General features: G+C 36.5%; 2 long non-coding RNA genes across 3 annotated transcripts; one reads left to right on the top strand and one right to left on the bottom strand.

Annotated features, from left to right (window-relative positions):
* The first annotated feature begins 118 nt into the window (after positions 1-118).
* Positions 119-9,087, top strand: LOC136835568 (uncharacterized). Its single transcript, XR_010852197.1, has 5 exons — positions 119-264; positions 6,464-6,585; positions 6,879-7,008; positions 8,205-8,345; positions 8,483-9,087. It is a non-coding gene; the product is annotated as an uncharacterized lncRNA (long non-coding RNA).
* Positions 9,084-25,807, bottom strand: LOC136835569 (uncharacterized). Of its 2 annotated transcripts, none has more exons than XR_010852198.1 (5): positions 25,725-25,807; positions 21,067-21,195; positions 20,097-20,225; positions 19,052-19,180; positions 9,084-9,247 (listed from the first exon to the last, which is right to left on the bottom strand). It is a non-coding gene; the product is annotated as an uncharacterized lncRNA (long non-coding RNA). The 2 variants fall into 2 exon arrangements; XR_010852199.1 differs by having other exon boundaries at positions 25,659-25,775.
* Positions 25,808-27,223: the final 1,416 nt, after the last annotated feature.

Here is a 27,223-nt window from a genome sequence, read left to right as displayed (position 1 = left end):
TTGAAAAATAAATGAAGTGAAAGAACATGGGAAACAGAGTAGAGGGCGTTGCTTGTTTCCCAAGGACACTGGAAATCAAAGGAATATTTCCCTTTTCTTACATCCTTCTTTAAAAAAAAAAAAAAAAAAAAAAAACTCAATCTCAAAACCCCTCTTAGAAAGGGGAGGGTTATTTGCTTGTTGAAATGTGTTTGGTGAAGAGAGCTGATTTCGTCATTCATGTGGTTATGTAGATTTGGCTCTATACAAGACAAAAATTTTCAAGTAAGTTCTTATCTTGTTCCTCAGTTGAATATATGAGTTTAAGCTATTCCAGGCTGATTTTCTTATTTAGGGATTTCTCGAGGGGAAGGAAATATTATGCATTTTGCGTGTGAGCAATGGTTCATATGTAGGTTAAAACATGAATCCGCTAAGAAGCCCTGTTTATTTCTGGTCAAAGGATCTTTTCTCAATAGTTCATTTTAATAATAGCAGAGTTATTTTGCAATTATTCTACAACTTTAAAGTTTGCACATGGAGCTGTGGTATAATTTATGTACAGTTTCTTTGGAGTGAATGCAATCTGTTTATAGCCCACACGAAACAGTGCCAAGAATCTCGGGTGAAAGTGATAATATATCCCCTGGAGTTTTTATTGCAACAGCGTAACCAAAAATAATGTAGGCTACATTAGAACCAGTAAATGCTGGAGTTCCATATCCGTTTACCGTATACCAATCAGTCAGTGTTAACCAGCACAACGTATATTAGCAATACCCTTAAAATGAGAACCTGTAGAGCTGCTGGTAGTCTTAGGTAGAGCGTTTTCACACACAGGCACAAAATGTTAAAACATTTACGATTAACAATAGCCGTCTGGAAGCTAAGAACTCAGTCTCCCACAAGTGCTTGCTACATAATTTAGCTGTGTGTAGTTTGGTGAGAGTATTAGAACTTGCGCATTAAATGCGTTTTTATTGTCGATTATTGAAAGTCGACGTATGTCCAGAATATATATTAAACCACCGAAAATGTTCAATAAACTGCTCACTCTATTTCTATGCAGTATTTAAGACAAATGTAACTTGTGGTCGTATACATGACGAATATAATTCGAACTTGAATGTAGGTGCTTTTAGTTACTTCTAACTCTAATTATTTGTGTAACATTTAAGTTTACGAGTTATTTCCATCAATTAGCGAAGTTTCAATGTGTTACGTGAAATGTATACAATTTGTAGCACTTGTGCCGAGTTATGGCTCTTCATTGCGGGAGATTTTAATTGTGATGTCGGCCGGGCAGATTTAAAGGCCAGTATGTTTTATGAATTTGCTGATTAGTAACGAGTTTTATCATTCCCTTTTTGGATAGACGACATAACATATCTTATACTTTTATAAACGCTTTGAATCAGAGATCCTTAATGGATTATATGCTCATTAATCCTCGCATGAACGATAGGGTATTGGATTGTAGCATTGCGAAAGATTTTGATTTATCCGATCACCGCCCTTTGGTCCTCAAAATTAGTAATCGTCCAACTGGTTAACGATATGGTGAGAGTGGAAAGGGAAAATAATTCTGAGATTAAACTCTAATGGAGTAAGGCAACGGCCTTAGGTAAAGATAATTACAGAAATACAATGGATGAGGAGTTGAGTATTAACATTATATTTCATGCAGTTCGTTGTACAAATCTTAACAGCACTATTCATTCTGCAGAATTATTTTTAGCTTAATACTCGTTTAATTGAAATCATGGAGTAACCAGCCAGGTCTTGTATTCCGAGTTCTAAAAAGAACTCCGATAATGTCACCATTGGTAATGATGGTGGTGATCGTTATGATAATAGCAGGAGCGTTGGTTGCAGTAGTCGTGATAATAGAATTCGCACGAGAGGTATTTTAGTGGGGTGGAATTCAAGAGTGAGGAAATTTCTGAATCAGTCCACTTGTTGGCACAATATCTGGAAAGATTGTGTGATCCCAGCGAAAGGCTGGGTTGCTGCTTTGAGGAGGCAAACCAGGTTCAACTGGAAACTAGCGCGGTTTTTGGAGAGAAGTTATAGTAGGCCTACTCTGTGCTCTGGTCCAATTTTAAATTCAAATATAATTGATGGAAAAATAGGTAAGGTCATACTATCGGATCCAGAGAGCCGGGGGGCCACCTGGGCACGTGCCCCTGCCATGAAAAATAGTGACAAAATAATAATAATGAAGATTTATATAGAATGAGAAATATAAAAATGGGGAAAAATAAAAAAAATCTATTATAGAAATAATAATAAAAATTTTGAGAAAAAATAATCTTAATAATACACATACATATATATGTGTATATATATAATATATATATAAATATATATATATGTATGTATATATATATATATATATATATATATATATATATATATATATATATATATATATATATATATATATATATATATATATATATATATATATATATATATATATAGGGATGTATGTACATGAAAATTGGTGCCAGGCCCTCATGAAATTTTTCTGGATCCGCTATTATAGGGATGCTTGTAAGATTTTCAAAGAAAAATAAGTCACTATACAGTGAACAGCCTGCTAATACATCGTCCTCACGCGAGGTAATATACTCAGACTGTCAGGCTTGTTCAGTTAATAATATTTACACCCTTACTTTATCGCTCCAGCAATGGTGGAGTCGGCTATTAGAAAGAAAAAAGGAAAAAATACGATGCATATGACATTTACAGCGACGCTTTTATTGAAGCCCCGAAGAAACTTTTATTTTATTTTATTTTATTTTATTTTTTTTTTTTTTATCATTCCTTTTGACTATTATCTTACGTCATGGAGTGACCAGTGACATTTTTTACCTTGTCACATTTTCGCCCTCAGTTAGAAAATAAAAGAAAACGGATAACAAATTCTGAAAATTACAGAGCAACTGCGCTGAATAGTAGTTTTTGTACATTCTTAGACTATATACTTATTGAGTATTTTAAAGACATTTAAATCAAGCGACTATTAGTTTGCTTGTAAAGGATTTTTTTTTCTACGGCGCTTTGTATTCACAGCTATGGAAACCACTAAATATTGTTTAAAGCAGTTCTAGTGTGATAGTTACTCTGCTCGACTGTTCGAAGGCATTTGAGAGGGTGAAGTAGGCTAAGCGATTCAAAATTCTAATGGATCGTGGTCTGTGTTGGTCCCCTAGTTGCAAGACTTATGATAACTATGTATTTGCGTACAGAGAGGTTAAATGGAAGCATTCGTACTCTGACAGATTTGCTGTAAGAAATGGGGTTAAGCAAGGGCGAGTCATGTCACCTTTTCTTTATACTCTTTGACATGGATAGCTTTATTCGTTGCGTTACTGCGGCTGGAGTTGGATGCTATATAATCTGTATTTATGCTCTTGATTTAACTTGACTCGCACCAACTCGTAGATCAGTGCAGTATTTACTTGACGAATGTGAAAAGTTTGGCGCGGATTTTGGACTTTCATATAATCCAAATAAATGCGAGTCGATTATATATGGCAATGGTCTTGATATAAAACTGAAGTTACGCAATAAGACTCTCAAAATAGTTAATAAGGTAAAGCATCTTGGTCACATAATACAATCGGTACATTTGATGGAAAACCTCCAGTCTCTGATATTAAAACGAGAGCAAATTTCATTGTCTCAGTTTAATTTTTTATCACTCGATGCAAAAATCAAAGTTTTCAATACGAATTGTACCAGTTTTTACGGATCTGATTTAAGTAATCTGCAGATAACTGGCGTGAGAGATCTGGACAGAGCTTGGAGAGTGTGCTCTCGCTCCTATATAGGCTCCTGGGTGTACACGAGAGGACAACACACTGGAACCACATTGCATTTGACGAATTTCCAGTTGGTTCTTTATTGACTTGGATAATTGAGGACATCGTACCCAAATGTTTAATTTATTAGATTTTTATGTACCCTGAAACTTCTGGTATTTTAGTTGATTTCATATCCAATGGGCTTACAGCCTGCTAACGTGAGACGTAACACTACTTGCCCAAATTTAGTTCTTGCCATTGTGTTGACCTTTCAAAGAAGAAAGACTGGTCAATGGATATAATTGCGTGATTAGATGTTACCCCGGTGAAAGTTCATATTGCTCATCTCACTCTTCACTTTTAGCTTTCATTAGTTCAGAAATTTATAGTCATATTTGTAACGCATTGTAAAATAATGTAATACTGTTATAAAAGTAATAAGCCTAGGAAGATCTGTTAATTCGTGAACTTTTCTTTTTTTCAATTCATTTTGCGAGCAGGTCAATTAAAAAAATATATAGTAATGAATATTGTTGTAATCGGAAGAAATCGGAACGGGAAGTTTAGGATTACAATCAAATGTAATTTTGTTGAATCACCCCTATCGTAAAATGGGTTGTATGTCAATAAACATTAGAAATAAGCGAAAAATTCTTAATATATCTGTGGACTAAAGATATCAGAACTGATTGGCGTGACAATATGAATAAATTGTGGATGACGTCATACACCTTTTGATAAACCAATGAGAAAGAATTTTTTTACAAGTTTGCGAGGAAGTGGAATATTATAATGCAGGTTTTCGGAGGTTCTAAGAATTTACATAGTATTAAATTGTGTTTAAATTGAAACTTACCATTGAAAACTTTTCAGCTGTGCAGAATTATATACTGCTCATATTAGTATTGGTGGAATAGTTTTGTTTCCCTATGAAACTGCTGTCAGTATAATTATAAAAGGAATTGGAAATGATCTGGTTACACGTATTTTTAAGAGATTTGTTGGGAGCCCTGTGGTCATATTTACACCATTGTTCATTCTAAATTTATATGAATGATAGTGCAAACTAGAACGGATAAAAATTACAATATATAGTATTTAAGTTCTTTCCATATAGGATTTACAATGTAGCATTTAGATTTACTTAATAAAAATACCGCTTATAACATTAATACTGCATGTATTTAGCAAGTCAATCTTTCAATACTGATCTGACAAGGTAAGTTGCATTCGGGTCGTTTCGGCCGTAAGTCATTTAGGCCGTAAGTCATTTAGGCCGTAAGCACGTTTACGTTCAAAATGAGCGCCGTGTTTAGTACCAGCCCCTTGGGGATGTACGTAAAACATGAAATGATAATGGTAAATACCATAAACATAACGTCTTACATTGTTTTGGATGTTACGGCCTAAAGTGACTTATACGGCCGAAACAACCAGGACTGGGTAAGTTCATTTCCCCGAGTTGGGAAAACGAGGCAAATTTATTTAGATATAAATGAATAAAAGGAAGATCTGAGGAATGAGAATAAGACCCGATAAATGATTTGATTATATTAATAAAAATTGGATGTTTGCCATAGTCTTACCCAAGAATTTTATAAGTAACCTTTTGAAACACTGATAATAGCTAAACATTGTTGACATGTCGAAAAATGAAAAGATTATGTGCAAAGTATGCTAAAAGGAAGGAATTAAGTAGCATTATACCATGGATCATTTTTGGAATAAGATACAAAATACGCACAGAACATGCATAATTAAGTCTTCGTTTTGAGGTGATTTTTGAATCACTTCTTTTATTAGTTTCATGTTAACTTGCGTTCGATTAGATGGAAGCTTCTCGCAATGTGTGCAGTGCCTTGAGATATTAGTTTTTCTTTTTCTGGTAAAGGAATTACGTCAAGTATGCCAACATCTTGAGTACGTATGTGCCTTAGTTATCTTGGAGCAATTTTTTTTTTATTTTGTTTTATTCCCAGCTTCAGTACAACTTGTGTGTGACTGGAGTGTTGAAAAAATCTGTAAATATTGCCACAGACATAAGATAGATGCGAGTTTATTCTTAGTCTTCGTTACTTTGAAAAATAACATCAACTGAAATATTCTTAATAGGCGTGATAAATGGGTAATTAAGCTCAGGTAGCGTAATTGCCCCCTCGCCGTTTTCCACTCAGAAGGGAAACAGAAAAAAAAAATTTCTCTTGCAGTAATTTTCATCCACCCCTAGACCGAGCTTCCCTTACATGTTTGTCACAAGACATTCTTGTGTAATCGTGGGTGTTAATAGAAGCGATTTTTGCTTGTAACGTTGACTGAATCCGCAGATGTTAGCTCAGTTTAGGTGTCCAAAACGAATTGTCAGAAATAAACATCAACAATTCAGGAGATATATTAGGCAATTAAAAAACTAGCAACATGTTCTTGGTTTTTATCTGGGAAGTTTGTTAAACAAGGTTAACGAGTTATCCAGATTTAACAACTTCGCCGTATACAAGTTATACGTATTCCACTTTTTTTCATTGTAGGGAACGTTGATATCCCATGAAGGACCTTAAGACTATGCAGAATAACGTTTGTTGAAGTAGAATTGTCTACTAATATTTTAAACTTTTTTACTATTATAATTACTCTTATAATTTATAAAGTATAATTTTTTTTATTTTTTTTAACAGCTGGTACGGGTCAGGAATCGTTCAGGTGAAGATTCGCTCCAACAGTCATTGAAATTGCAGACCTAGACCGACCTCAAGGATTTCGTCTTGCTGCCTCCTCATCATGTGCTTATTATGTGAAAGTATACATTAAATTTTTTTTTCATAGATTTATATGACTGCCACCGACAGAAGAAATTAAAGTACTTGCCAAGCGAAGAATTTCATGTACTTAATACTGTCAAGTTTGTGGTGCTTTGAAATAAACTCAAGCTGTTGTATGTAATGCTGTGTGGTGTTAGCAATATAGTCATGTAATTTTACTCAGACACAGAACTGAGAAAACTGCATTACAGTCAATCCACTAAGAATAACGTATGTGTATTCAAGATAGTTGTTGAAGATTTCCATAGCAGCGAATTATTAACTTTTCCAGGAATTGCCTTCAAACCTCTGACAAAATTCGATGACTGACATTTTCAAGACTGGAACGCATAGATGATGATGTGTGTAAGAGGCGTTTTACATGATCGTACTTCAAGAACAGCTCCAGTGGTGAAAAATAGGTTAGTAAGTTTATGACGGCTGTTTAACTTCAGAATTTGGTATACTGACTATCATCTCTTAACGTTATATTTATTCGTGAAAAGAAATGAAGCCTTGCCCAGGATAATTTTACTTGAATTGGACAAAACTGACGGGTTGTCCCATTAAGGACAGTTAGGATGTGGTTAGTCATTCGGTAGAAGTGAAGTATTCGCGTGTATTAAGCATATTTTAACATTAGTTAAAATGTTTTGTAAAGAGAGAGGTGATATGGTCACTGAATGCATTAAATTACGTAATAATTAGCATTTACATACAAGAGAAAGGATTGTACTTGTAACTTGAAATATCTAATATGGTGAATCACTTTATCCTGTATTTGGCTTTTAATGAAACAAATGGTAGGCTAATCATATGGGTAACTTATATGTTAGGGTGAAGGGCATAATATGAAATTAACTGAAGTGCTCAAGTTAGAGGGAATATCTGAAGCAGCTACGGTACTAAAACTGCCCAGAGACTTAACCATAACGACAATCAACTTTTCAATTCCAATATTCAAAGCAATGTCAAGTCATGAACTAGATTTTTTAGTGCTTTTAAAACGTATTGTCAGCATTTTGCAAACCATGATGAGTAATATTTGTATAATTTTGTCATAAGGAAAGCTTGAGACTAATTCTAGAAAAAGGAAAGTAATATCACCCGCTTCAACAAGTCAGGTATAGACAGAGGTTAAGGAGCAACTGGTACTGGTATTACAATGATTAAATTTGTGGAGTATAGTAAGTCATACGGAAAATTGTTGCAACTACTGTTGTACAAAAAGCATCTTTTCTAAAGAAATATTCATCGTGATTATTTAGGGGAAACGAAATTAGGATTTAGTTTTGCATTTTTATAGGTATTAATTTGATAGGTTCTCAGGCTGACGACGAAGTTCTGGGTATTTCTAACTTACAGCAGGGAATTCGAACTGGAAGTCTATCCCTCGACTCGTTTTTCATGGATTTAATTTAGAAAACGACTCGTTATCCCGTTATGCAAAATATTACTCCCTTTTTACGAATAGTACCAAGTTTTGGAGTTACGCTTTTTGAAACTTGTTCGCCTGTCGATTTTTTTTTTTTTATATCCTTAGTCAATGATTCTTATGTTGTATATTTTATATGCAGTTCAGTTCAAGCCTTTTCTAACAGTTCTACTTTTATTTCAGAATCACGCAGTCTGAGATTCACAGGGACGATTTACAAGAACAGTACCAACACCAAGGAAAAGGAATTATTGTGAAAGACAATATTAAAACTTCAAGAATGTGGTTGCTATCGTCATCATTCGAGCGGGAGACACGAGGAGGGTAGGTACCATAGACCCAGGCATATTAGACCTAAACCGTCACCTTCCTGCACAAACATGTCAATGATTTGTATGTTGTATATTTTATATATCAGTCCCGCCTCAAGCCATTTCTTAACAGTTCTATTTTCATTTCAGAATAGCAGGCAGTTGGAGTGGCACAAAGACGGCTTACAAGATTAGGGAGGGCAAGGAAATACCGTGAAAGAAGATTGAGAGTTCTCGCACCTCTGAATGTCCACCAGGCTAAACTTCAAGATCCTCTGAATGAAAGTATATGGTTGTCATCGTCATCATGGGATCGGGGAACACGGGGAGGGTAGACGACAATGCCATCGGTCTAGACTGTCGCTTTTGCAGGGAGTCTCGTCTCTCGGACGACCTTTCTATTTGTGCGTGAAGGTGGGGGCCTTCATCGGTGGCTTTTGTCTACTCTCTTCGTGTTTCCCGATCGCATGGGGAGGATGCAACCATAATCAACACAAGCCCGAAAGGAGAGGAGGATGTATTACCGTTTGTGTAGTACTGAATCAGGTCTCATGAGTTTAGAAACTCCCCACTTTTTAATTTTTTTTTTTTTTTTTGCTCGCTTTCTTTACAGTAAATTGTGTATAATTCATTACTTTTGTATTTTTTTTTTTTTTTTTTTTTGTATGCCTTAATTTGTTTATTTTTCCTGCTTTTTTGCCTTACGATAAATTTGTATAATTCATTGCTGGAATAAAATAAAATACGCAACTGCATTTCTGTATATTTTATTACAACCATCTTTTAACATGACAGAACGGTTTAATCAAGATTAAATCCACATCTTTTACCAGTAGCACGTGAAGTTTCCAGTACAGAATGGTTTTTAGCAAAGGCGTCAGTAAATCATCTCCACTTCACTATACCACCAAAGCCCTGTAATCAAAGACATTTAGTGGTTAAATAACACGAAGTTCCAACAAAGCCCTGTAATCAAAGAATTAATCACAGTGGTTAAATAATTCTACTATACAAGAAAAAAGAAAATTATCTATACTGTCGCTTCAATAAGCGAATCGTTGTTCATGTTAATTTCAATGCCAGATCTTATCAGTACATTATATTCTCGATATAGTTATTATTGGAAAGTATACTTAAAAGGACGAATACACCAATATTTGGGGCATAACATAAAAGAAATTTAAATTTGACGAAAATTCTCCAAGCCATTCATTCCACTTGGTGGAAGTTACCATTCTGAAGTCTTTATTTTTGATGAGATTCTCGCCTTGCGATTCTGGTATGCTTTAAGAAAACAATTTTTTTAAAATTTTCACTAGTTAAAAACGGTATTTGTACCATTGGTGGAAAAGGCAGGAAACCAAGGATTACTCGAAAGCAAAAATAAACGATATTATAAGGATCTGGGTTTATAGCACTGGGAAATCATTATTTTACGTATTTTTCATTGCCCTTCAAGCGAGGTAAAATTCCTACTGCACACGAGATTTTTTGTTGATTTCAATTCAGTTAAGCATGAACCCTACTTGGGTAAACTCCTTGAAGTATATCGATATAAAATTCCTTAGTTTTCGAGAACTACTCTTCTGGGTAAATAGGCCTCAAGAGCTAAAGAATCTTATATAAATAATAGGCCTACTTCAAAGATCTACCCGAGAAGGGTTCGTGCGCTTAAAAGGAATTCGAATCAACACACAACAACGAATACAGCAAATACAACCTAACCTGGATTCCACCCAGAACACTCAAATGAAGGGCAAAGAAAAATACATAAAAAAAAATGATTTTCCAATGTTGTTAAACCAAAGCCTTATGAAACCTCGTCAATATATGTTTTCATGTATATCTTGGCTTCTTACTAAATACTTTTTTTAAATACCTTAAAACTGTCGTCTCTAAAGATTGTGACGGATATTTAATAAACATACTTGGAAATTAACCGGGTTCTTCATTTTGTAGCCAGACCCGTATTTTCCAAACGATATCAACGCGTAACATTTTACTGGTTTCGTTAAACGAGTTTCTCTGAAGATAACTGCTCGACTAAAAGACAAGTCTTGATGTTTAATACCAACAGTATCACTTCAGACTGAAAACATTCCCTTGAAACACTTGCATTATCACAAACTACTATGTCAGAAATTTACGCTACGTTCACGCATCTTTACAGTTTTATTGCTTAAGTTAGCGAAACAGGTGTTATGTTTACTAAAGAAGCTGGTTTATCACGCACTGCAATTTCCACCAATGGGTGCAGTCGCCTTTGCAAGCGAAAATGATATACGTTGCCCAAGTGAAGCATACCAGACTCGCAAGGCAAGCATCCCATCAAAAACCAAGACTTCAGAGCAGTGACATGGACCAGGTGGAATGAATGAATGAAAGAAAATTTTCGACAAATTTTACCTTAAGAGTTCATGGTCATATAATAATAATAATAATAATAATAATAATAATAATAATAATAATAATAATAATAATAATAATAATAATAATAATAATAATAATAATAATAATAATTTATTATTACTATTTTTTTAATTATTACAGTGCTCGCACTCTCATCATAAATGTCATAAAACATGATATTTTGTCCTATCAAAATTTAATATAATTTCCTGTATCTAGTTAGAAACGTAAGCTTAACATTATCAATTAGTGTATCATTTACCGCAATAACGAGCACGATGATGATGATTATGATACGTCATGGAACCGATAACGTGGTTAAACTATTTTAATAATAATAATAATAATAATAATAATAATAATAATAATAATAATAATAATAATAATAATAATATACCTGTTTGGAAAAATCAGTAGCTGAGAGACTTGAACCTCTGTTAAGCAAAACTTAAATTATGTTACTTCCAAAATACTGCAGTCCTATGAAACCAACTTAACCTCATCTATTTCTATAAAACTTCCTTTTCATCTTCGAAAATCACTCGGCACTGATTAACTGATCTGTCATCTGGCGTTGCAGTGAATATGGGTATAACATCAATGAGCAATTTTCTATTTAGATATCTATAGAATTCAATATTATGTCAATTATTTTTTCAGTTCAAATAACAATTTTCAACCTTAACATAGCTAATTCTACAATCAAATAAACATTCTTTACTGACTTTGCAACTGTATGCAGCGAATATGCAACATGACTAATGTTATTAAATAATCTTACTTCATTCTCCCAATTTTTAACAATTCACCAATGAGATTTAACACTTAGTAAAATTGAGATTGCTACTTTAACAACGAATTATTTATTAGCGTCCTATTATGTGCACCCCCTTTGGCGAATCAATGTCTAATTTAGCTTTACCTGCAAACTCTACATTGACAAAACATTTAATTTTCCTCTATTGGGCGATTGAAGATAATACTAATATTAGACTTGCAAGGCAACAACGGAACTTCAAGTGAGGTTTCTCAGTGACGTAATCCTTCTGACAACTACCGATTTCTATAATGGTCCCATTAGCGCATTTATAAACACTAGGCCTATAAAAAATACTTCAAGATTAAAGAAATGGTTAGCAGTCTTCATCTCTGAGAGACAAGCTAAACCCGCATTTGTTTTGGAAAATATTCAAGAGAGGAGAACACGTTTCAACAACAACAAACGGAAAGAATCTAAATTTACTGAACCACCTTAACTCTAATAAGTAAAAACAACAGAAAATCAATCATGAAAATCCCAAGAATGCCGCATTTTCAAGGGGTCTCATCTAAATTTTAGAGCTGAAACAAAGTCATGAATTTGGACTCGTAAGAGTTCAGATCCTCAAAAAAAGTGAGTTGAAGGAAGGAAGGAAACGGAAGGAAGGAAGGAAGGAAGGAAGGAACCAAGGAAGGAAGGAAGGAAACAACAAACGGAAAGAATCTAAATTAACTGAACCAGTATTAAGGAAATTATTTTTGATTACCGAGAACTAATGTTTTTTTTATGTTAATTATAATTTTTAAAAATGGCGTTATTTAGTCTCAATATGAATACTATTCATATGGAACAAGCCCGCAGGGGCTATTGACTTGAAATTCAAGCTTCCAAAGAATATCATTTTAAAGTCACCACATCGGCGCCAGGATTTTATTTCGGCGGCGAAAATTTTCTGAGCTTGTTTTGAATTTGGTGACCCCATTTTCTTCAAGCTCAAAACGCCTAAAACGTGCCAGGGAAGGATTTTAATCATTTTTACTTTATGGTATTTATTTGATTACAGAGAACATGTTTCTTTTTATATTAGACTGTATCCAATTTTTAAAAATGTTTTGCGTTAATTTTGTCTCGTTCACTGCATATTATTGTTTATTGTTTCGACCTCAGGAAGTCAATTCCAGCCCGGCGTCAGGGGCAATATAACTGCCTGGATCTGTAATAAAGTAGCAGTAACTTTTACCTGCTCGTTTCTTTGACATATTTAGTATATTCATTTGGACGCCAAATCTGGGGAACCACAGGACTTGTGTAAAACAGAGACACACCAACAAGTTAACAACACGTTTGTTTGTATCGAGTATGTATGATTTTGTGACTAATGGGTAGGTTACATCTCACCTACATAATGCTTTTTTTTATATATATATGGCGGAAATGCAATTACGAAGTGATCGGTAGCTTGATGATGAGTGGTTGAATTTAACATGTCCGAACAGCATCGTAGTATTTCACGTGGTCAGATTAGATCCACGTTAAAGTTTATTTATTAAACACATATTTCTACCACAGATATTTGTTGCGTGTTACTAATGCTACCGAACTGAGAGGCTATGAAAAAAAAAAAAAGTCGACGTCTTGCAATGATTTCGGACACTGTTTCACCCAAAAAGTTATTTATTTTTCACATTTTAACACGAATTGGAACAAGTTTCACTAAATAACAGAACAGATGAAAATTAATACGTGTGAAGCTCTGGGTAGGCAATTTGAACGGAACAGCCATTGTCGGTTTAGATGAGCTCACCTCCAATTTAGTTCAACACATCTCCTTTGATTGATGTGCTGTGATATTCGGCTTTCTCCATACACAGTAGTTCCATTGATCACCTAACATTTAACGGGTCACATTTTCCCGAGACTTTTCACAATCACACCTCAGACAACGGAAGCAGTTGAGATTCTGAAACAGGAAGCTCAGATACTCGATCCAGCAGAAAACACACAGAAGGGCATCATTTGTAGATACCCAATAACCCTCCCCATACACCCCATAGAGGAACTCCCTTACATTCAGGAAGCAGTAAGATGTAGAAACAAGGCAGGAGACCCAACAAGAAAAGTGCTAGCAGTCTTCAAAGGGAACAGACCAGATGAAATAGTCATCCCAATATGGGGAAAATTCCCAACAGAAGCCTACACACCTGAACCCTTGAGATGCTTCAGATGCCAGCGTTTCGGACACCACCAGAAACAATGCGCGGCACAATGCGTAGTTTGTCGTGTCTGCAGTTCAAGACACGACACCACCAGCTGCATGCAGACACAACAATAAGGAGAAAAAAAAGCCAAATGCCCCAACTGCGGACAAGGACACCATGCATGGTACAAAGGATGCACGACACTGCTTTCAATAATTTGGAAAATGAAGGGAGTGCTCCCTCAGGCTCAACAACACCACCAACAACTACACCACCAACAACTACCCCTCCGAACAGCCACACCAGCAACAACTACCCCTCCGACAGCCACACCAGCAACTGCTACCTCTCAGACAACCACACCAGCAACAAATACCTCACCAACAACCCCAACAACAAAGCCCCCTCCCACAAGTCCTCCACACAGCACCACACAATCCTACACAACAGATACAACAACCCCAACAACAAACTGCACCCACACACCAGCCTAAGTAACACAGACACAACACAAACCAACAACAACCACCCCTCCGACAAACAAACCAGACCCCAGACTACCAAGAATACAGAAACCAAGACACACCATTGACAACAGACTCCTTCCACAAATCACACCTCCTTGCTCTGCCTACAAAACCCAGTCAACAAAAACACCCTTACTTCCAAACCAACAACTTCTCCACCATCAACACCCCCAACTACCCTCCCACACCCTTACACCAGCACCTTCATCCTCAACAACCCCAACAGCATTTGCCCTCCCCCAAGACCTCCAAAAGAAATGCAGTCTCCTTCACACACGACAATTTAGACGACAAGCCAGATGAAACAGTTAACCCCAACAACTCTTCCCAAACTGGACCACACACCAGCCTGAGGAACAAGTTAACACAGAGCAACAACACAAAACTGGTTACCACCACTTTTGTGGATTGCTGCCCCTTACAAACAAGTTTTTTTTGTTTTGATGACCGGTGAGCTGCAGTTTTTCTTTCGCCAGTCGGGTCTGGTAGCACAAAGGAAACCAAGACAGCAGCATTGGCACACAGAGTCGACGTTGGTCAAAGTTTTGAGCCAAATTGCACGCCTACAAAGTGGAGCACGTCGTAGAAAAACAGTGTGACCATGAAGTCGTGTGACCCTTTCTCCTCATCTTTGACAGCGTGAGGCTGAAAAACGTCTCCATCGGGGTATTCTGGTTGGTACCCTTTTTGTCCCTGTTGCCAGCTAGGGCTGTCACCTGATCATCCTATTTTATTTTCTGCCTGCTGCAGTTTATTTTTGCACCTCTTTTTTGTTTAAAGTCCCTTTTTGTTTATAAAGTTAATTGCTTGATTTTGTTTTGCTGCCTTTTGATGAATTTATTGACTTATGTTTTTATCTTTTGCCAGACCTGACTCACTTGTAAATGTGGAATAAATTAATTTTGAGCTCTTATATTGTTTTGTTGTTTTCCCCTCCTTTGTTTGTTGCATCAACACTCATGACAGAACCGTCCAGTTGCATAACGACCCACTCGGGTCGCATCCCATTTTCTCTCACTCACGGAACGCAACTTTTATCTTACAATATTTCCATCTGTTTCTCCCTAACCATTTTTGTCTCGATTTATGTACAATCACCACTACTTGCATTGCCATGCAAGCATTCTAATCATGTACTCATAATGTTCCACCGAATCTTCTGTATCAAAAAAAGTTAAGTATATCTTAGTTTAACCAGACCACTGAGCTGATTAACAGCTCTAGGCTAGTACTGGCCCGAAGGATTAGACTTATTTTACGTGGCTAAGAACCAATTGGTTACCTAGCAGCGGGACCTACAGCTTATTGTGGAATCCGAACCACATTATGACGAAAAATTAATTTCTATCACCAGAAATAAATGCCTCTAATTCTTCACTGGCCAGACGGAGACTCGAACGCTGGGCCAACAGCGTGCTAACCGAGAGCTCTAGCCACCCCTCCAAAGAAGAACTCTGTATCAAACTGTATGTATGTTTCTGTTTGTGAAGACGCCAAACGTCTCGCCATTTCACATATATTATGCTACTGCATTGTATTCATTAAACAGTCTCAAATCTCGTTCAATTGGCCATCTGTAGAATTTCCTGGCCCTTCCATTGATATATGTTTTATAACTGTACTTTTTTTATGTCTCTCACAATCGCCATCTGTTTGTCTGCCGACAAACACAGATGTCCGAAACATTACCTCTGTTTTGCTCTGTCTGTGTGTAGATGCTACTTTACCACTCGCACAGGCCAATAACATCTTCGAAGTTACGGGCTGCTCTAGGAGCAAGAGCCCGTGCTGGCACAAGGCCAGCTAAATCTGAAACAACAACAACAACATGTACATTCATTCAGTAAGGAACCACCAATAAACCAGTCAACCCCCAGCCAGTATGTCACTCAATCCCGTCCTTACCCGTCAGGCCTTGGAAGTAAAATGTTGATGTACTGGGTCACAATGACGCGTTTATAAAGTCGACACAGTAAGATTATGGTGTGAAAGCTGCAAATTACAGATGGAGAAAAGAGGGAGAAATTACTTAAAAACAACTAAACAAAGGACTAAACACCACAAAAAGAAAAACAACAAAGTTGGTAAAATGAAAAGCCAAACTTTGCGGAAAAAAAACAAACGGTTATTTCACTCAAAAACTTATTCTGTTTCCGAAGACTTCAACCGCCATTACTGCAAATCAGATGGTTAAATCTGAATTCTGCATTAACAAATGAACGCCCATTTTTTATGCTACAGTAATTCATGCAAAATCAAAAGTAAATGTATATATCAGGTATGACGACACCAAAACACCAAAGGTTTTCCTTTAAAAGAGAGAGAAACTTTCCCCACAAGCGATCCTAATTGTCAAAGTTTGTACTTGCACGTTTTACAATTCTTTCATGGAACTGACTATAAAAACGGTAAATAATTTACAGCATACAGTTCCCCAATCGTAGTGTTTTATCTTTCTTTATATGGAAAATGAAGACAAAAATGGCTTGTTACGTTAAATGCTAAAGAAAAATACGCCGTTACATGGAATCATTACTATTAAAATATACTTCAAATAAGTCCGTTTTCATTATCACGGGGGACATTGGGAGACTACAATAATATTTAGTTTTCTGTCATAGAAAACTGCTTATGGCGATTCCCATTTTCTTTGCATATTAAAAATTGAAAATTGTCGGTTTTCTTAATTACACGTTTTAGAAGAATCTCGTTTTCTTTACGTGGGGAGCTATGTAAAAAAGTAAATTCCCGATTTTGGCCTATTTATTTGACTAACTTCCCGTATTATTTGCCAGCTTTACTCAAAAAAAAACTTTCGACTTAATCATAAACTCCATCATTCTCGATTTTTTTTTTTGCAAAAAAAAAAAGCAACCCACAACCTAAAAAGCTACCTAAATATAACAACTAATTTTTGCAACGGTTAAATACTTACAATCTAAATCCATTTCTCCACAAGATACCTAAAAATACTTTACTAGTTTTATTTTCCACGGTTAATTTCCTAAAGTTTATATCACTCGCCCGACTTGTCAACCTAAATAAATCCCGTTTTCTTTGCCACGGGAAACTAAAGTATAAAACTGATTAGGAATCTCACGAATTCTCCCGAAACACAAGCAACTGGAAAGAATACGTTTATAGTTTAAAAGTCAATTTATTGAGTAAACACCTTACTTTACACTCAACAGAAACGCTACCTGATATATTTCGTTAGTTTAATATGTTAAATGGTGTTATATATGCGCTTGTGGAGGAAAACGAGAAACCTCTTACGTCATGGTCGAATGCTGTCACCAGTATGCGTACGACAGTTAATATCTCCGTTGGAATTTTTACACCCAGCAATTAAACCACACGAGAAATGAGAAGCTTATAGACGACTTACTTGCCCTAGAAACAGTGCCGTTGACTTCCAAGAAAATCAAACATATCTAGGAAACTTAAGACAGAAGTAACGACAAAGTGATTCTAGTTGTTGCTGAACTATCACTCTCATAGTTACTGTAGAATTTGAAAGTACTTCACGCTACAATTTAGTCACAATCCAAGTGATTCTACACGTCATTTAAATGATATGGAAATGTTATGATTATTAGGAAAGCTGTTCAAATCACACCATTATCATGTGCCTAAGTGAAAAATTATAAATATACATGAAGAAAGTTGAAAACATAAATGCAAAAATTTATCAAAGATACCAGAGAAAATTAACTACAACCTATGACAATGGTGTGCAGTGTTTCAGCTGAGCCTGCCAGAATCAAAACTTACTGTAAGTATACCAATGTAAATTATCAAGATGAATGTTAGGCAGTTCACTGGCATTAAATAAAAAAAAACTTCTTGTGCTGAAGAGTGCGACACTGAAGCAGCATGGAACAGGTATGCTGTGGCACTGAGGCAGCATGAAACAGGTATGCTGTGACACTGGAGCAGCATGGAACAGGTATGCTGTGACACTGAGGCAGCATGGAACAGGTATGCTGTTACTCAGTGTGTTGAGAAGCAAGAGGTGACTGTCAGTCATAGTCATTAAATAATTATTTATTAACAGCTGATATCACAAGAGTTATCAGTTCAACAAAGGATTCAGAGGTACTGGAGACCAAAGGCTTATATCTATTCTGGGTCAGTACCTGGCATGAGTTACTGTAGACTCTGAGCAGCACAGCATTACTGGGGATTAACACCTGAGACCTGGGTCTACTGTAACCATTTGCACTTGGTCTACTGACACATGTAGGACAAGCTCAGCTATTCTGCCTTACTAGAAAACAACTACACGACTTATGCTCACTACCAGTGTTACCTCTGACAAGAGAAATAAAAGAGCAAATCCAGCGACTTTTTTACCACTTGATGTCTGGGGTTCTGAGTTTCACATCTAACTGATTTGTGTATACAAAAACAGAACCAAATGAACGCCTACAGCCAGGAGGAGAACCATCCAACCATCTTTATATTAGCAGACCCTCCTATCAGATCTCATTTGAATGGGTGAAAAACTTTGCCCCGGTACCACCCACTACCAGAAGTCTCTTTCTATTTCCTTTAAAGACTATAACTAAATCCAGAGCAGTACCTTTGATGCAAAAGATTAAAAGTTAAAGGAAAACCGCGGTACTGTACTACTTTAAACGGAATTGCTCTATCACCCGAGTTTTTCCCGACCTGAACTGCTGTTTTTGTAAGTAAATTTGGCAACTTATGTCGCTTTCTTCTCTTCTGCGTTTTTTGTTAATGTCTGCTCAGTCCAAGCAATAATACAAATGATGATACATTGTCACTCGAACATATCGATATCAGAAAGTTATATTCTTACCTTCTCTTGAATTTCAGCTGCCGAATATCTGCATAAAGTTCAAGATTTCCCACAAAGGTGCACTAGGGACTCTGGGCAAAGATCTTAGGTCCGTTGAGCCTTCTGTAACAAATTCCTTCTCCTCCACGTCTGGAAAAAAAAAACAGAACAATATTATATTTATTGTGCTTCAGCCAAGTTCACAAATTCAATGTCATGCGGAGTATAAGCCCGTCAAGATGGGCATAAAAGTAATATTTTAAAAAGAACTTTAACAATTTCATACACTTTATTTACTAACAGCTGATATTACAAGAGTTATCAGTTCAACAAAGGTTTCACAAGTACTGGAAACCAAAGGCTTATATCTATTCTGGGTCAGTACCTGGCATGAGTTACTGTAGACTCTGACCAGCACTGCATTACTGGGGATTAACACCTGAGACTTGGGACTACTGTAACCATTTGCACTTGGTCTACTGACACATGAAGGACAACATCAAGCATTCTGTCTTACTGGAAAACAACTACACGACTTATGCACACTACCAGTGTTACCTCTGACAAGAGAAATAAGAGAGCAAATCCAGAGACTGTTTTACCACTTGATGTCTGGGGTTCTGAGTTTCACATCTAAATCTGATTTGTGTATACAAAAACAGAACCAAATGAACGCCTACAGCCGGGAGGAGAACTGTCCAATCTTCTTCATATCAGCAGACCCCCCTATCAGATCTCATTTGAAAGGGTGAAAAACTTTGCCCCAGTACCACCCACTACCAGAAGTCTCTTTCTATTTCCTTTTTAGACTATAACTAAATCCAGAGCAGTACCTTTGATGCCAAAGATTAAAAGTTAAAGGAAAGCCGCGTACTACTTTAAACGGAATTGCTCTATCACCCGAGTTTTCCCGACCTAAACTGCTGTTTTTGTAAGTAAATTTGGCAACTTCGGTCGCTTTCTTCTCTTCTGCGTTTTTTGTTAATGTCTGCTCAGTCCACGCAATAATACAAATGATGGTACATTGTCACTCGAACACATCGATATCAGAAAGTTATATTCTTACCTTCTCTTGAATTTCAGTTGCAGAATATCTGCGTAAAGTTCAAGATTTCCCACAAAGGTGCACTAGGGACTCTGGGCAAAGATCTTAGGTCCGTTGAGCCTTCTGTAACAAATTCCTTCTCCTCCACGTCTGGAAAAGAAACAGAACAATATTATATTTATTGTGCTTCAGCCAAGCTCACAAATTCAATGTCATGCGGAGTATAAGCCCGTCAAGATGGGCATAAAAGTAATATTTTAAAAAGAACTTTAACAATTTCATACACTTCATTTACTAACAGCTGATATTACAAGAGTTATCAGTTCAACAAAGGTTTCACAAGTACCGGAAACCAAAGGCTTATATCTATTCTGGGTCAGTACCTGGCATGAGTTACTGTAGACTCTGAGCAGCACTGCATTACTGGGGATTAACACCGGAGACTTGGGACTACTGTAACCATTTGCACTTGGTCTACTGACACATGTAGGACAACATCAAGCATTCTGTCTTACTGAAAAACAACTACACGACTTTTGCACACTACCAGTGTTACCTCTGGCAAGAGAAATAAAAGAACAAAGCCTGCGACTATATTACCACTTGATGTCTGGGGTTCTTAGTTTTACATCTAACTCTGATTTACGTAAACAAAAACAGAACCAAATGAACGCCTAGAGCCCCAGTACCACCCACTACCAGAAGTCTCTTTCTATTTCCCTTAAAGACTATAACTAAATCCAGAGCAGTACCTTTGATGCCAAAGACTAAAAGTTAAAGGAAAACCGCGGTACTGTACTACTTTAAACGGAATTGCTCTATTACCCGAGTTTTCCCGACCTGAACTGCTGTTTTTGTAAGTAAATTTGGCAACTTATGTCGCTTTCTTCTCTTCTGCGTTTTTTGTTAATATATGCTCAGTCCACGCAATAATACAAATGATGATACATTGTCACTCGAACACATCGATATCAGAAAGTTATATTCTTACCTTCTCTTGAATTTCAGCTGCCGAATATCTGCGTATGGTTCAAGATTTCCCACAAAGGTGCACTAGGGACTCTGGGCAAAGATCTTACGTCCGTTGAGCCTTCTGTAACAAATCCCTTTTCCTCCATGTCTGGAAAAGAAACAGAACACTATTATATTTATTGTGCTTCAGCCAAGGTCGCAGATTCAATGTCACGCTGAGTACAAGCCCGTCAAGAAGGGCATAAAAAGCAATATTTTTAAAAGACCTTTAACAATTTCATACACTTCCGAGGTTTAACGCACCTCAGAGAGAGAGAGAGAGAGAGAGAGAGAGAGAGAGAGAGAGAGAGAGAGAGAGAGAGAGAGAGAGAGAGAGAGAGAGAGCAATAATTTAAAAAGCACTACTTTAATACTTTCATACACTTACAAGGTTTAATGCACCTTAGAGAGAGAGAGAGAGAGAGAGAGAGAGAGAGAGAGAGAGAGAGAGAGAGAGAGAGAGAGAGAGAGAGCAATAATTTAAAGAGCACTACTTTAATACTTTCATACACTTACAAGGTTTAATGCACCTCAGTGAGAGAGAGAGAGAGAGAGAGAGAGAGAGAGAGAGAGAGAGAGAGAGAGAGAGAGAGAGAAAGTTAAGTATATCTTAGTTTAACCAGACCACTGAGCTGATTAACAGCTCTCCTAGGGCTGGCCCGAAGGATTAGATTTATTTTTACGTGGCTAAGAACCAATTGGTTACCTAGCAACGGGACCTACAGCTTATTGTGGAATCCGAACCACATTATAGGGAGAAATTAATTTCTATCACCAGAAACAAATTCCTCTTGTTCTTCACTGGCCGGTCGGAGATTCGAACTCGCGACCAACAGAGTGGTAGCTGAGAACGGAACGAGAGAGAGAGAGAGAGAGAGAGAGAGAGCAATAATTTAAAAAGCACTAGTTAATACTTTCATACACTTAAGAGGTTTAATGCACCTGAGAGAGAGAGAGAGAGAGAGAGAGAGAGAGAGAGAGAGAGAGAGAGAGAGAGAGAGAGAGAGAGAGAGAGAGAGCAATAATTTAAAAAGCACTAGTTAATGCTTTCATACACTTAAGAGGTTTAATGTGCCTCAGGGAGAGAGAGAGAGAGAGAGAGAGAGAGAGAGAGAGAGAGAGAGAGAGAGAGAGAGAGAGAGAGCAATCATTTAAAAAGCACTAGTTAATACTTTCATACACTTACGAGGTTTAATGCACCTCAGAGAGAGAGAGAGAGAGAGAGAGAGAGAGAGAGAGAGAGAGAGAGAGAGAGAGAGAGAGAGAGAGAGAGAGAGCAATAATTTAAAAAGCACTAGTTAATACTTTCATACACTTACGAGGTTTAATGCACCTGAGAGAGAGAGAGAGAGAGAGAGAGAGAGAGAGAGAGAGAAGAGAGAGAGAGAGAGAGAGAGAGTTAAGCAATAATTTAAAAGCACTAGTTAACACTTTCATACACTTACGAGGTTTAATGCAATGCAGAGAGAGAGAGAGAGAGAGAGAGAGAGAGAGAGAGAGAGATTTAAAAGCATTTAAAAAGCACTAGTTAATACTTTCATACACTTACGAGGTTTAATGCACCTCAGAGAGAGAGAGAGAGAGAGAGAGAGAGAGAGAGAGAGAGAGAGAGAGAGAGAGAGAGAGAGAGACCTGATCCTAGCCTATCTTCCAATGCCTATGCTGTTGTTACTTTTGAACCTTTTTTCTTTTCTCTATCTCTCGCTCGACTAATTGCGTTGAGAAGTTGGCTCACTTCCAGCAGCCAACTGTTTTAAAACAAACTAAAGTAACTTCCAGTTAATTCAGTGAAATCCTTCTCTTCTAATGGGTAACTATCTTTCATACTTAAGAATCTGTGGTAAAATTATTACACCAAAGGACCCTTCCCCGTCCCCAACTTCATGTGGTGTCAGATCTGTGAAAGCTTTTTCTACAGAAATTCAAACGTCACAGAGAATTACATTTGAACGGGGGAAGGAAGGAAATGCAGAATATCTTCTAGATACACGATGAAAACTCACTCCAACGATTATCTGGGCAAGCTTGTGAATTATGTCTTCTAATGGTGGAAGGACAGATTTATGGAAATTTAACACAAAGTCAAACACTGGGACACTATCGGCCATTCAGTGCTTTAGACAGTGAAACGGGGGGAGTTCGAGTGGTTGGACTGCAAGACTGAAGAAAGGAGGTGTAATGGACGTAAGAGCATGTCCACACTAGCGGGCATGCCCGATGGGCACTTCCAGCTGTTTATATTTTCTCTCGCTTCTGAACAGTGTTACCAGACAATCGCATCGTTCTGTCTCCATACTCGGTCGATACGTTTAGTGGAACGGGTTATGGGAACAGTGTTTGCCCTCGGGCAGTGCCCGCTAGTGTGGACAGGGCTTAAAGTGAATGATTGAAAAGGGAGCTCAGCTAGGGTCAGAATAGACACTGCAAAGAAACTTGAGTAATGCCTACAGTATACCACTTAAGGTGCACTGACGTCACTAACCACCAAGGGAGTCTTCTAACAGCAATTAGGCCTATATCCTTTGAGCATCAAGTGCAATTCATAAACATAATAACCCACCGTCTTAATTCACATGTTAAATGAGATACCTCGTTTTATACATTAAGTTTAATATCCAAAATTAGACAGAGGTCCCAAACTCCGAGAAATCAATTAAAAAAAAAAAAAGAAGTACACGTCAAAATCTCTCCCAAATATCCTAGCAGCCCTCACATCTCCTTGCGTCATTCGTGCCGGCAGCCGGAGTTGGTAAAGGACATTACGTGGTCCTTCCTTTGACCTTTGTAATACAAAATATTACGGTCTATCATAGTCAGTATATATATAATATATATATACACATATATACATACATATATATATATATATGTATATATTTATACGATCACAAGTAACACGTGAAGAGTGTATATCCGGAGCCAGTAAGAAATAAAGAAAGGCAGCTTTCGTGTATTTTTGAATAAAAGTGTCTCGTTTCAAACTTATTTCAAATTTAGAAATTTACATGAATTTTGAAAAATGCTTTTTGACCAGCGTGATTGTTATGAAGGAATATGCAATATGTGTATATATATAAATATATACACATCCGGAGTAGAAGGAAATAATCCGGATATGTATATATATATATATATACATATATTGTATTTCCTTCATAACAATCACGCGCGCCAAAAAGCATTTTTCAAAATTCATGTAAATTTCTAAACATGAAGTAAGTTTGAAACGAGACACTTATTCATGAGGTACCCCTACATAGTATCATATAAAGCAAAGTGCATTACATTGCGCCCTCTCGGAAAGGTTGACTGGCTCACAGATTACCTCGACCAGGCTAGGTTAGGCTTGGACCATGCTATGACCAAAAGCAAAAGTCACCCATGTGCCGAAATAAAGTCGGAAAACAAGTTTATGGTGAAACCAAATATATAAAAAGGTATTTACCCCAAAGCCTTCCAATGCATCGTGGCCATTAACCCATAGTATATCGCTAAACCCACCTAAATTTAAAGCTACCAAAAACAAAACCTCCCACTGTAGGGTGGGTTTAATCAGGTAAATGGAAGGTAGAACTAAGTTATAGGTACACGGCAGGTATTTAGCGAGAAATGGCAGTTTCTTATAGTATTTTGGATGCTTAACAATTCAACGTTAATTTTTGACGGTCGGCTGTAATTAACTTACAATTTACCTTTGAACTCTATAGAAATACCAAATGGAATACGTATATAATAAGACAACTAGGCCTAATACCAGGTGCCACAGAACAACACTTCTTGAATATAAGGGTATTTAACATGTGTACGATCTCCTGACTGTCAACACAACTTTTGATAAGCTGTAAAAGCTAAACTCCGAGCTGGCACAAGGTCAATTTAATCTACAGCAACAACTGGTTGTGAAGTCTGACCGCAAAGGGCTTGCACTGATTCTATACTGGTTACATCGAAGATGCCATCCAGCAAGGGACTGTGTCACTGTTCTATTAGGACTGAATTACATAATTTTCGAAAAGGTGGTTGAAAAACAATGATAAAAATGTTGAGAACAAACTTTTAGCCTCAAATTTATCATAATTTAACGACTGGGTCTGTTCTTTCTAGATTTTCTTTTCTCCCGAATGTTAAAAGAACCTTCCGCACTAAATTTGGGGCTAAAGGTTTGTTTTTGAACATTTTTATCATTGCTTTTCAACCACCAATTATGACATACAAATGTTTTATAATGTTACTTTCATGGCGAACTCTGGCAACCAACTCTGGGAATTTTGAAAAGTTTTAAATAAAACCATTAAGCAAATATGAACTAGTTTTTTCTTTTTTGTTTTATTACTGATTCAGTTAACAGACTCATGCATCGAAATTTTCTTTTCCCGAAAGAAGCGCCCTTATCTGAATAGCCTAGCCTAGTCTTCGCCTTCCCATTGCTAACCGGGTCAGCCATACTTCGATGGCTAAAAATGTTCATTGCAGAAATTGAATTACGAAAACATTGCTCCCTATTCAAAATTATTTGCCTGTTTTTTGGCATTTTCATCTAACACTTTAAGTACATTTCAATAATTATCCTACCTTGTTCTGACAGGTCCTAACACTACAATGAACTATCATTTTAAGTATATATTTCAATTTTCCTACCTCGTCCAATCAGCTCCTGACGATACAACGATGCAGCTAAGACTGTCGCCTTCAAGTTGTGAGTGACAACCTTTGGAGTCCAATACTTTCCGAAAAAAACATAACTTTTGTCCTCTCTTTACTTCTGGTGTTATTTTACGCTGAATACTATTTTTCATTATACTATACGTCATTTCCACAAGGGACTTTTCCTTAAATACCGTAAAAAAGACGATAAGGGTACCTAATTGTGCCTTTTAGTAGAATATTGACATACTCTTCCGGTACTAGGCGGGAAAATGGGTGACGGTAATAACTTAGTTCATTGAATGGAGGATAATTCAATTTTCAAATTCATGTGATGATCACTTTAAAAGCCATTTACTTACCAGTGCTGGATTTTAGCGGAAATTCATATCGAGCATTTTTCCTTTTGCACGAACAAAATATTAGTAATGGAATTTTGCATGGATGAAATTTGTACCTTTTGAATACACTTGACTATCCTAAAGCTATGAGCGGTCTACGATGGGATGCGAGACATTCGAACAAGTCCATTAGAGCTAAAATAAATGTTTTCTAGTGATTGCAGCAGCCACGACGAAAAACTGCAGAGGAGTAGGAGGGCGAGAGTGAGAATACGTAGTAAGATTTCTTGAAAGGGAACCTTTTTTAAAATAAACGTGGGTAAAGTGAGGGCGTTATGGTGTACAGTACGTTAATTAATATGGCCTTGTTCGAATCTCATGATTCTCATGCCGTCGTAGTCAGACTATAGCTGCACTAGGTCTAATCGTAACTCGAAACGGAATATACATCTGTCGTTGATATGGCCAAGTTGAGGAAATCTGTTTAATGTTTATCTCTAAGTATTGCAAAATCTTATTTAGAATATATAAAAATAATTGCATACCAGTTATGTACTGACTCGCCAGTATGAGTATTTGGATTAATCTATTGGTGATTGTTTATGAAATAATTAAACTTCTGCATCGTTGCAATTATACATTATTAATAATGACATTTACCATACATGAAAGCAAAAAATAAAGTATATATATATATATATATATATATATATATATATATATATATATATATATATATATATATATATAGCTTCTGAATACAGTTAGGCTTTATCCTAAAACTAGTACTAGGTCTAATCATACAGAAATGGACTTTCTTCCGTTGATATATTATATATCTATCTATCTATCTATCTATCTATCTATCTATATATATATATATATATATATATATATATATATATATATATATGTTAACTTTATCACATACACAATTGTTCTGTGCATTAGTAGAATTACTAAAAGGACCTCATTCAAACTGGATGGTATCTAATGGAGTGTTTATTCAGAAAAAGTTACAGTACTTGATAATGTGGACTGTTTGTCCAAGAAAGCTTGTAACTTTTTCTGAATAAACACTCATTAGATACCATCCAGTTTGAATGAGGTCCTTAATATAATATATATATATATATATATATATATATATAT

This window comes from Macrobrachium rosenbergii, chromosome 55, assembly GCF_040412425.1.
Source record: "Macrobrachium rosenbergii isolate ZJJX-2024 chromosome 55, ASM4041242v1, whole genome shotgun sequence".
Taxonomy (NCBI): Eukaryota; Metazoa; Arthropoda; class Malacostraca; order Decapoda; family Palaemonidae; genus Macrobrachium; species Macrobrachium rosenbergii.
Note: the sequence above shows the minus strand (reverse complement) of the source record. Positions and strands in the feature narration are given on the sequence as shown.